General features: G+C 28.6%; 1 protein-coding gene across 1 annotated transcript in view; it reads right to left on the bottom strand.

Annotated features, from left to right (window-relative positions):
- The window catches only part of LOC129958337 (protein dachsous-like), a 196,228-nt gene extending 184,713 nt beyond the window's left edge, over positions 1-11,515 (bottom strand). The window contains exon 1 of the mRNA XM_056070754.1: positions 11,178-11,515. The gene's annotated coding sequence lies outside the window, so the exon portion shown is untranslated. The remainder of the gene's footprint in view (positions 1-11,177) is intronic.
- Between the last annotated feature and the right edge of the window lie 372 nt (positions 11,516-11,887).

Below are 11,887 nucleotides of genomic sequence, written 5' to 3' on the forward strand. Positions count from 1 at the left end.
ATGCTCTTATTGTGTTTGAAATTATTTATGAGATAGTCAAAAGAAAGATTGTTATTTCAACGGGGATTAGTTTCTAATTAATATACTAGAAACAATATTGAATTGACAGTGATAAAATTGGACCTCTTTGTAAATTATGAATAAAAATCAATCTTGATGTGCTTCGTAATCTTGAAAAATATCTTAGGGAATTTTCAATTTTTATTTGCAGTTATCGAATAGTAAATAGTTTGAATTCTTTTATAACCTTCGCATGATCGTCATATTCACTAAACGGTTCAAGATTCGGTTTCAGCAAGCTAGAATTTGGTATTTGGAAAGTCCTCTTTAAAAGTCATTTTTCTAAAATTCAGTATTATATTCCATTTCGTTCCTTTCAATTTTTAGACATACTTTAAATCGTTTTTCTCTCATTTTCTTCTTCATTTTCCAATACTTGCATGTGTTCTAAATTTTAAAATGTATATATATTTATTTCGAGATCTTTCAGATAAAAATTGAACAGGATGTAGAATACTATTAAATACTAAAAACAAACAATTATATATAATCGCATAAAGAAAAATGGAAGCAGTTTGAATTTAAATCCAGTGATGAAAATATAGTTAAGCATGATTTTAATTTATAGTATAATATATAATATAATGTTAAAATATTTTTTAAACATTATAAAGTTAGAGAGATAATAGATGGTAACTTCCTTGTGGCAAATAATATTTTATCCGGGCGTACTATACCTGTTGTGACTAATCCCATTTGATATAGTATAACTAACCAAGTCAAACCAATCTGGGTGTTCTCGCAGTATAACTAATCAAGGACTTAACCGTATGAAGTGCTTATCTTAATGTAGCTAGCTTAATGCAATCCGATGCAAGTTAAACTGCATTCATCACATGATATCCGTCCGTTGGGATAATAGCAGCGTTCTATCCATAAGTACTATACCTCTAAATAACGTTATCATTATAACGTTAAAATTATAAGGTAATTAAAGCAACTGAAAAAGCAATAAATTTAAAGACCAAGCAAATTATAGAGCAACTTGTCTGATACAAAGATTTTTAATTCCCTTTTTTTTTTCGGCTCCTTGAATTTCCAATTATCATAATATGAAGATAATAATCATCAATAATAAGAATTCATTTTGGTTATTTCGCAGTCAAAATCACAACTTAAAAAAGAATGTATTTATTTCTAAACTTCCTTTATTGATTAAATAATATTAAAATAAGACTATCTATCTATGTAGTGTTCAGGGTGATATATGTGCCCTCACTTGTCAAATCGATTAACTCCATAAAACAGAAGGTGGAGAAAAGTTATAATATACTTGGGTTTTTTAAAATTCCTTTTAAAATATAAATACAAATAAACATTATAGAATTTATTAATGCAGAAGTAGCTTTTAATTAAAGGGTTTAAAAAATATGCAAAATAGCATATTTTTGGAATTATCGTTACTGCCAAAATTCTTCTTGACTAAGGAAGTTAATCGATTTGGTAAGTGAAAAAAATAATGAAATCAATTTCAATCTTCAAATGATTTTTTTAATTGGTGAGAAATTCCACTATCGTATATTCTTATTAAAGGTTTCCGTATCCAAATAGTTGTTTTTAATATCATCTATCTTAATATAATGGTATAACTTTTCTTTTTTCTTGAATCAATTACAAATCTACGATTAGAATAATTTTTCAGTAATCTACAAGCACACTTCCTTCTGTCGCAGTTGGATTTTAACTATTTTTTTTTCCTTATTGTGATAAGATAACATTTTAATTTTACCAAATCTATAAGGTATTTGTCAGTATACACATACTGCAGCACAAATTGGAATGCATGCTTCTGTGTGCATTGGAGAAATTATATAAGAGCATGAACTTCAGTTTGCTTAAGTAAACTGGCTTTTGAAATAAATAATATTTATTTCTATTGCCTAAAAATTTTTTACATTAAGTGGTCTTGACCTTTATTGCTAGGGAAAAACACAATGAATATAAAAATTAGGAATACATCTACTTTGATACTAAAGTACAAAAAAGTTCAAAATGTGGAGTTAATCGATTTTGCTTGTGAATGACTCATATATTGTTTAGTTATCAAAATTGTCTTAAATCACTTATTAAAATTATTATCTTTCAAGACTGCTGTTTTTTAAAAGAATATATTTATTATCACTTCGTTAATTAATATTTATGTATTATTTATTGAGACAATTAAATATTAAAAATAAATATTTTTTTACTTAAAAAAAAACTGAAGTTTCCTTTTTTTTTTTCCTTGATTAAAATTTTTATTGCGCATCTAATTAGCCATGCTCCACGGTAAATTTTAGATAATTCTGACTCTAATAAAATCTCGGTTTTGGAGCCAGAGGACTCTTAGCCATGTTGATTAAAAATTCGCCGTGTATAACAGATGTAGTGCAGGTAACGCTATGGACCGAACAGCCATCCGCTGATGTGGGAAATGCTTCAAAATTATGAGGTTCGTTCTAACATATTTCTGCTGTCGCTTCAAAACAGAGCGTTAATGTAACTAAACTAACTGCGGAATGTCAAAAACATGGAGACAAAGAATGGAGCACTGCGCCTGAATTATTTGGCATATCTTTTAAAACTTTTTCTCTCTCCATATATTTAAATAAAGACAGTAATGAAATAAACCTGTAAGTCAATTTAAGAGAAAAAAATCGATTATTTTATACTTACAATATATTTATTTAGTTTTCTATATGATTTGTATTCTGGAAGAAGTTTATTTTATTGTAACTTCATTATGATTATTCTTTTTATTGGTATCTCTTTCTTTGAATGCAACTGTTTTTATTTGAGTTGATGATTCGTCACAACGCCAAAAGGAAAGGCTAATAGAGTTTTCCTGTTATAGATACCAGAAGTCGGAAAATGCATCAATTAAAACCAAGCCTCGATCATTCAGACATCTGTGGGACGAAAATAGAAACTAGTTAATTTACATGGAATTTCACACCTAGAAGAGAAGCTTTCGAAAAAGTTGAAAGCCAGTGATAAGAACTACTTTGAATTGACTTCAGAAGATAGGTGTTATCTGTTTCCGAAACAGCTCAGAAGGGTTGCAATCGTTTTGAAGGCTGGACAGTGGCGAAAAAGTGGAGAAAAATAACCGTCTTATAACTAAAATTTGAGTTTTAATACATTTTGCAATAAAATCTGGATGCGAAATTTAGAATTTCATTTTGTAATGATTTTCCAAAGTGATTAAGTAACTAATAAATAGCGATAACAATTTCTTTTCATCTTCGGTGATTTTTTTTTTTTTTTTTTGGCGTGTGTGTCTGTGTGTGTGTACTTTGGTTAGTCTCGAAACTCCTTAATTTCATTAAAACTGGAAATAAAATTATAAAGCTTGACAAATTCTACGAAAAAACTAAATTACTATAAAATAGGAAGAATCATGTAGTAATATGATGAACAACACTACCAAAATAACTGTTCAAAACCATGATTATTATTTATCTATTTACAGTAGCAACATATTTATTGCGCATCATATAATATTACATTATTAAGCATACTTCATAAAAGGCTCACTAACTGACACAAATTTACATTAAATAGAAACGGCACATTCCGCCAGAAAAGTATCCATACACTTGTTATTGTTCGTAATCTATAAAATTTAAATTCAAGTTAAAAGCAATATGGAAGAATGTCCTCTCTAAAAAGAAGTAAATTGTTCTCTTTTAAAGGGCCATGTACATACATTTTATATTATCTTCAAATTTTCTAATCACAAAACCTAGCTTTCCATTTTTTTAACTGATTTTGTATACCTTGAGATCCCCAGATAAAAAATGTGACACATCGGTTCAAATGAACCAGAGATTAGAAGAAAAGATTTAGGAACTGTTTGACTACATGCAAACATAGCAAATAGAGGACTGTTAATATTTTCCTTTATTGATGTTTTCATTTCAATCGTTAATACAGTAACTTTGTTCTAAGAAAAATGAACATTTTTTGTTATGAATGCTGTTATTAACACTGAAACAAGATAAATAAGAATTCGAAATCCAAGCTTTTATTTGTTACTTAATTGGAGATAAGAGATAAATAGTATTTTCGAAGCATATTGTTTGAAATAATCAAAACTTTTGGACCCATTTAGCAATTAATATTAACAAAACAAGCAGCATTAAAAGCATTTGGAGCAGCTGAAAAATGAAAATGAGATACCTCTTTTCTGAAACAATTCTTTCTCATTGAAAGGGGGAAAAAATGAGGCTGCTGATTTGCATGTTCAAAGTTTCATCAAACGAAATTTTAAATCATTTTTAAGAATCTGTTTGCATTTAATATCATTTTACCAGAATGCATGTTCAGTAAAGAAAATAATCATCGAAACGTTTGCAAACTTTTGTTACATCTTTTTTAAAAATTGTGTATGAAAGTCTAGAGGCACTGCATTATCCAAATACAAAAGAGTTGTTTTTTTATTTTATTAATAATCAACTTAATGTTTTACTTCAGAGTTTAATAGTTCTGGCTTTAGCTATATCAAAATACTGTGCTAGCAGTTTTCAGTTAGACCCTTTGTAGAGTCCATCAAAAACACCGTTCTGAAATAAAATTTGTTGACATCAACTTTCTGCTTTAAATTTTTGCTTGTGAAACTTTCGTGTCCCAGTCTTTTCAAATGGATATTTCCTTGCACATTTCAGGGACAGAGCACATATCAAAAAGAGTTTACTTAAAGTATGGAATCGGAAAATATCAATGCATTTATAAACCCTCAATAAACTTTAAGAAATAGTTAAATAATACATTAATTAATGTGTTTAAAAACTCGTTCAAATTGAACATCACCAACACCTATACAAGATAACATTCTTCAAACAATAATTACATACAATGAAAGTATTTCCTCGTGTTTAGCAGCAAGAATAAAAAGCCTCTCATACGGAGAACGGATTTTTATCGATCTAAAAGTTGTCGTTTTACGATTTATGCTTTCATCTCGATCAAATATGCATCTGTCTATCCGTATTACATTTCTGGTGAAAGAAGATTTGATTCTGTTTGAATTTGGGGTCAATTGTAAAACTTTAGACTTCGATCATGGTCTGATTGTAGCTGTAATGGACTCTACGAATGTTGTATGTTTTCCAGTTATTACTTTGAAGTTATTCCCAATACAATTATTTGTTGAGCTTTGAACTGATTGTTAATACCCTAACATGAAAATAACTTGAAAAATAAGCTGTAAGCCATGTTCCCGTTGTATAGCACCTTATCCTTCCTTTTCCTCCCAGGAGAAGTAAGGATCTTGCAGTTTGCATTCGCTTAGTCGTTTTGTAAATGCACTTCTTTGGAGATACTGGGAATTTGGAAAACGACGTTTGTATTATGTAGCTAGACCAGTATCTCGATTACACAAAACATAAAACATCAGTATTTCACAAAGTTCCTCGTCACAGAAATATATTGAAAATTATTGAATTTTTGAAAGCTTAATATCAAGCACACAACTGGGAGCAAACTTCTCTGATACACCACCTTAAATGCTCTATTTCTGAAATTTTGACTCCCTTAATATAGTCGAAGTTGCAATTACCAAAGTGAAAGTCATAAGCGAATTTCTTTCAAATCGTTAAGTAAAGTAAAGTTAGCCAGTATTTGCTTCTGACCTGTAGTGAATGAATTTCCAATATTGAAATAAATACGCTTCTGTCTAAATTTGTCTATCTGAATTTGAAGGAAATATTTAACTGCCTTTACACTATGTGCTGTTATTATTAATCACCTCATAAGCCAAATTGTTTTCATGCGTTTGCCTACCTTATTAACGAACCTAGCAACCGGAAGTATATATGTCCGTACATTTAGAGAAATAAACAGGTTTTTTTTAAACAAAAATCAACCAAATTTAACCCTGATATTTGTATGACAAGAAGAGGGGAGAGACACAGGCTGTTAAATAATGGATTCCATTATCTTTTTAAGAAAATGAATTTTATATTTAAAAAATCTTGAATATAAAACCTGTCTTCTGCTTAATGATTTCTGTGTAGATGTGACTCATTACGATTGGTTTAAAAGCAAAAACATTGAGCAGAAAATCTAAACACCTTCCGCTTCTCGGAAAAGATCGAATCGATATATTTGAAAAGAGTGAGATGGACTGTGCTTTTGACCTTCATCAGGAGTCATGAGGGACATAAGAAAAGAGGAAAGTTCCGATGGAAATTTGTGCTGTTGACACATTTTTCAAAGGAAAAAGGAATCAATGGAAAATTCAATCTAAGACCTTTGGAAAATTGGGAAACTTTTTTTTGGATCACAGAGCAAAAACTGACTTTTAAGGCGAGATATTTTAAATTGAAATTTTAAATATCGTAATAATACTGTTTATTTATGGATAAGTCAAAATATTGCTACATCAGCTAATTACTAATCAGCTAATTGTAATTTGCATGCAAATTCATAACACAAAAACTACTCACAACTAACACAAACTCGTACTTCTGATCATCCCACTTAGCAGTACAATGAACGTGCAAATAAAAGTTTTTAAATTTCTAAAATATTGCTCTGAATATTTCACAATTTTATTACATCAATCTTATGCTATAAAAATCATTTAATAAAATTTATTAGTATTAGTATTTTTTTTTTTTTTGTGAAAAATGAATAAATGTATTAAAATATTAAAAGGCACAAATTGCTTCAAATTGTTCCATATATAATAAAATAGAATATAAAATTTTCTTCAAAAATTAGCAAAAAGATTCATTAAAAATGGGAAAAAATGATAATCATAATTGATTTATGTATGTGAAATTTCATTAAACTGTGCTTCCATATTATGATTATATATGGATTGAACCAGAAAACTTCATTTTAAGAAAACATTAAAAATAAATTTAAAATATCTATATATAAAAACTTAATAGAAATAGAAAATTTTAAATGAGCAGAAGAATTATATGTGTGTGTATGTGTAATCGTTTTCCAGACGCTTCCTTGTCTTCTGTTAATAAATGACAAACATAAAGTATAAGATAAAATCACAATTTGGTCGATTTTTCATATTTTCAATGTCCATCATACCCTTTTAAAAAGAAAGAGTATTTTTATTTTTAGTCTTCAATTATACAATTGAAAAAATATTTGCATTTAAAATGTTCATTGTTAAATAATTACTCTAATTTGAGAAAGTATGCTTAAAATGAAAGAGTAAAATAAAAATAAATAAAAAATAAAAAAAAACTGGGAGGTAAATTTTTTGGAAAAGGATTAGTGTCTTAATAAAATTATAAATAATGGAATAATAATATAATTATAATAATATAAGGAATAATTTATAAGGAAAATAAATTATTCCTTATTTTATTACAGAAAATGAACTTTTAAACTGTCTAGAATTTTGACAGCCGTGTAGAATAATGAAGTCTGAATGAAGATTAATGTTGTTAATCCTTTGGATCATCGATTTAAGAAATTAAAAAAAAAATTAGAAAAGACCGCGAAATCGGGTAATACAAGCAAGAAAACGAAAATATTCTTCCCGAAATTTTAGTTTCAAGCATACTAAAGAATTTTTTTATGACATATTATTATGATCTTCACCTAAAGCAATGAAAAAAAGGGGAAAAATAATTAAACAGCTCTAAAAATAATTTTTATGAATCCCCAAGAAAAATTTATGAATTGAATCTATCATCAGTCGGTTATCAATTATGATCGGTCATCAAATTATCCTCGGATCATATCCAATTGAGAAAAGCTGTTTCAAAGGGAAAAGGTTACTGAACAGAATTATTTAAGATATTCTTAAAAAAAGAAGCAATTCTCATAACAAAGAATATTCCCATTAAAAGAACTTATCAATTCATTTTATAAATAAATTAAAGTTGTAAAAAAATGGGGAAATCAAAGTCGAAATGTGAAGAATTTTGTTCCAGTTTGAGTTTTTCTACCATTTCGTCCCTCCATTGTTTTTGTGTTTTCAGAATTACATCAAAACGCACTCAGTATTTCATTTTTAAGGGCCGAAACTCTTGGAAAACCAACCTGCTCTAAAGAACACTCTCCTCAAATATTATGAATTAAAACATAAAAATTGTTGCAGAAATAAAAAAAATCAAAATATTTAATGAAAAAACTATATATTATTAGTCACTTCAGTTGCAATAACAATATTATGAAAAGCACTGAAAATGCCATCACTTGAAAAATCCAATTTTCATCACATGTCAAAAACAGAAATAAACAAAAACAGGGACAACTTGTGCACTGTAATCCCAAATGTGCATTGTGAAGTGATGTATAACGTAAATTTTGTCTTTTCTAATTAGTTTCCAATAATTAATTAACACAAAATGATAATTAAATTTTGGAAAACGCAATTATGCAATCAGTAATTTTTAATTCGCTTTAATTTTTTTAAACTTTAAAGCAATTTTTTACATTATTTATTTTTGCAATCTTCATTTTTGTTTAATAATATATATGTGCAAATGTGATCAAACAACAAAAAATAATGAAAAGTCGAATTACAATAAACACACATGCCGTGAGATTGTTTTTGTGTTCCATTACAAGAAAAATGTTGATAGAAATTCTAAATTCTATTTATAATAAATTATCCTTGATTTTCTTATGTATTTTAAAATTTGGGACTCCTGATTCCTCCCCTCCCCTACACACACACAATGCAAAAGCACATCAAATTGATCTCCTAACACCGCTGGAACTACATTTTTCTACAATTCTCTCTTCCTTTCAAACCATGCGGTATAGGGGGGGTGGGGTTTGTTACTGCGCATGAGCAGCAGAAGGAAATTGGGTCTGGGCTAAAATGCTGTTTTTCAAGTTTCCTTCCAGGAAAAAAAGCATACAGTTTTTCCCTGCATTTACCCTCAAGACTGCGAGCTCTTAGAAGAAAATGACATCAAATTGTTGACGGATACAATAATTAAGTGCAAAATCAAATTAATTAGTGATTCTCATTACACACAGTTCCATAGTCATGCAAAACATGTAAAGAAAATATTGTCTTTTTTTCTAGATTATATGGAATGTAACTTTTATCAAGATTTCCATTTAATTCTTTTCATTTGATGCTCTTACTATAAACGGATTAAACACTGGTAGCAAATAACAAATAGAACAAAAATCGCAATTCGGGAATTATTTACTAACTTAAATTAGACTGAATATCAAAATAGCTATTGTCTTAAAAGATATATCATATTCTAATCAAATAATGGAATGGAATACAAAAATCAATCCATTACACTCGCATCTCCTTAAATTTTTATGGACATCTTAAGTTGTAATATATATTTTATAATCCAGTATATTAATATGTTGAGAAAATTCATAGTCAATATTTGTAGAAATTACACCATATAATTCCAGAGTAGTTTGTTTTTATTTTTTTATTTAGATAACAAAATTCGAATAAATCTGAAATTACTTTTGTTTTAGCTTAAACAATGACCTGCTTTTAGTGATGAATTATTTAAAAATTGAGGCGAACCACGATTTTAGTTGAAAACAAAAAGCACATGCTAGCATTATAACTGCATTTTTAATAATAATGCCATTCCAGTGAAAGTTCTCTTTTGAAACAAAAAGAAAAACAATTTAATTTTCAAGTATTGAAAATTAATTCAGGAATTATCGAGGCACTAAATATTTTGTTTGTTTTTCGCTTCAAATTCATAAAATGAGTCTTATTTAGAATGATAATGATACCCCAGAAAGTTTATTCACATATGTGAAGTGTATAGTTAAATTATACATTTTAATTTATTCCTCTGACAAATATTTCTTTAAAAATAAGAGGGTGTATCAGTAACAAATGACGGGAGCATATCAAAAGAAAAACAACCTGTTGCATCTCTGCAGTTGGCATTATTTGAAATGTACCTATGAGGATATTTATCTTTGGAACACATATTAAAAGGGAGAAAAAGATGGATTTCATATTTTCCATATTTAGCTGAAACTTGTTTTCAAGGAGAAAACTTGGATAATTTAGAATTTTTTTTTCATGTAAGGCTTCAGAAATCAATAAGTAAATCTTGTATCCATTAGCTTAAAATTAAATTTTATTTATGTGATTACTTTCATTACGCTGTAAAAATTTTCCGTAGTTCAAAAACTTTATTTTTGTGAATGTGATGATATATTTGAAGGAATTGTTTACTTAGTAAATGTGTCCAAATTGGCAAAAAGAGCTGCTGGTATTGCAGGAAAGATTTAAGAATATATATAAATAAAAATGTTATCCCATGTACAGATCATATCGAAATATTACAGGGTATATTCTTTTAATGTGTCTCTAAACAACATTTGTTAGTAAAATCCCCTTTGTTTCCATTATGAGCATGAATTAAAAATTGAATCAATTTTCATAATATTCCATGACTGATTTTATTGCGGAACGAATTAAAATGAATTTTTAGTAATTAAAATAGCAGAATATAAATGAAAAACTGATCTTTAAATGTATTGTTCTTGTTCAATTCAACAAATAATACATCAGTTGTCAAGATAGAAGTTAGATTGCCTTGTCTTCGTCAACATCTCAAAACAAAAACCCGTCATAGGAAACATTCTAAAAACTTCGCCAAAACTTGTCCGAAAGAATTCAAACAACTTTGAAATAAAATCTTCCAGTCTTTGCTACAATTTGAAAAATAAGAGTGGCTAAGTTTTATTATCAATTTTTAATAAAAAAAAAAAAAAATCCTGAAAGAATCATATATGAAGCTTATTTTCACAACTATAACTAAATGAGAATCGTTTCCATTCATAGATGCTAAAAATGCAAAATGGATTTAATTTAAACAGACACCTGTTACATTATTCCGAACTGTTTGTTTTGTTATGTTTATTCAACAATAACAAAAATTATTGTTTTTGCAATTTTCATAAATTATTTAATAATCCTTAATCAAAATTTAGATGTCTTGGAATTTCTTTTCGTCATTTTTATTTGTGTAATAAATGCAATCTGAATTGGTAAAAAAGCTAAAAATACATTCAATTTCATTAAATTAAGCCATTTAAAGACTTTAATCAATAAGGTGTTTTTCTCTTATTATTTTCAAAACACAAACAAACATCAATGCATTTCACCACGTCCATTTGAATCCATATACAATTGAGAGCCATCTTACCTGTGAAAAGAGAGACATTTTTCAAGTGTAAATCCTATGAAACGGCGGCACCGGCCGATAGTCCCGTGCAGGTAAGGAGAAAACTGGTCAGGTAGGCCTAACGTCGGACGGACTGCTAGCAGCTACTAGTTGCTCTGCCTTTAGGCTGTTATGGCCTACGTACTATTAACGTTAGGAATGCGTTCTTGTATTTCGCGTTATCACCATCACTCGCAAAACAAGAGATTATAACTTACACAATTCTCAAACACTGGTGAATTCAAACCAGACTTTTGCGGGAATAACGCAAAGAAAGACCGTAAAAAAAAAAAAAAATCCGGTTCTGAATTCGGACGCCGGCTGTGTCTCCTTCTTACCACTTGCTTCTGCTTTCTCATTTCTGCTAGTTCGGGGCAAGTTTTTGGGGAGCGCCGTCTAGGAGAAACGCCTGTTATGTTTCCTATTGGTCAGAAGTTTTTTCTTGGCATTCTCGACTTTGAACTTGCTTCTCGTTGAAGTGCGATTCTTTGTTTATTTGATGTGTTGATGCTTTGAGGATTTTTTAAAAAATTGCCCGGGTTTCTTTTTTTTTTTTTTTTTTTTTTTTATTATTATGAGAGTATATAAATTTCGATTATATTTGTACACTTTTGATACAAGTTTTAATTTTAACTCTGGCTCATGTTTCTTGTAGCGAAAGAAATGAAGGAAGGAGAAGTTGATATTACTGA

The sequence above is a fragment of the Argiope bruennichi genome, chromosome X1 (genome assembly GCF_947563725.1).
Source record: "Argiope bruennichi chromosome X1, qqArgBrue1.1, whole genome shotgun sequence".
Classification (NCBI taxonomy): domain Eukaryota; kingdom Metazoa; phylum Arthropoda; class Arachnida; order Araneae; family Araneidae; genus Argiope; species Argiope bruennichi.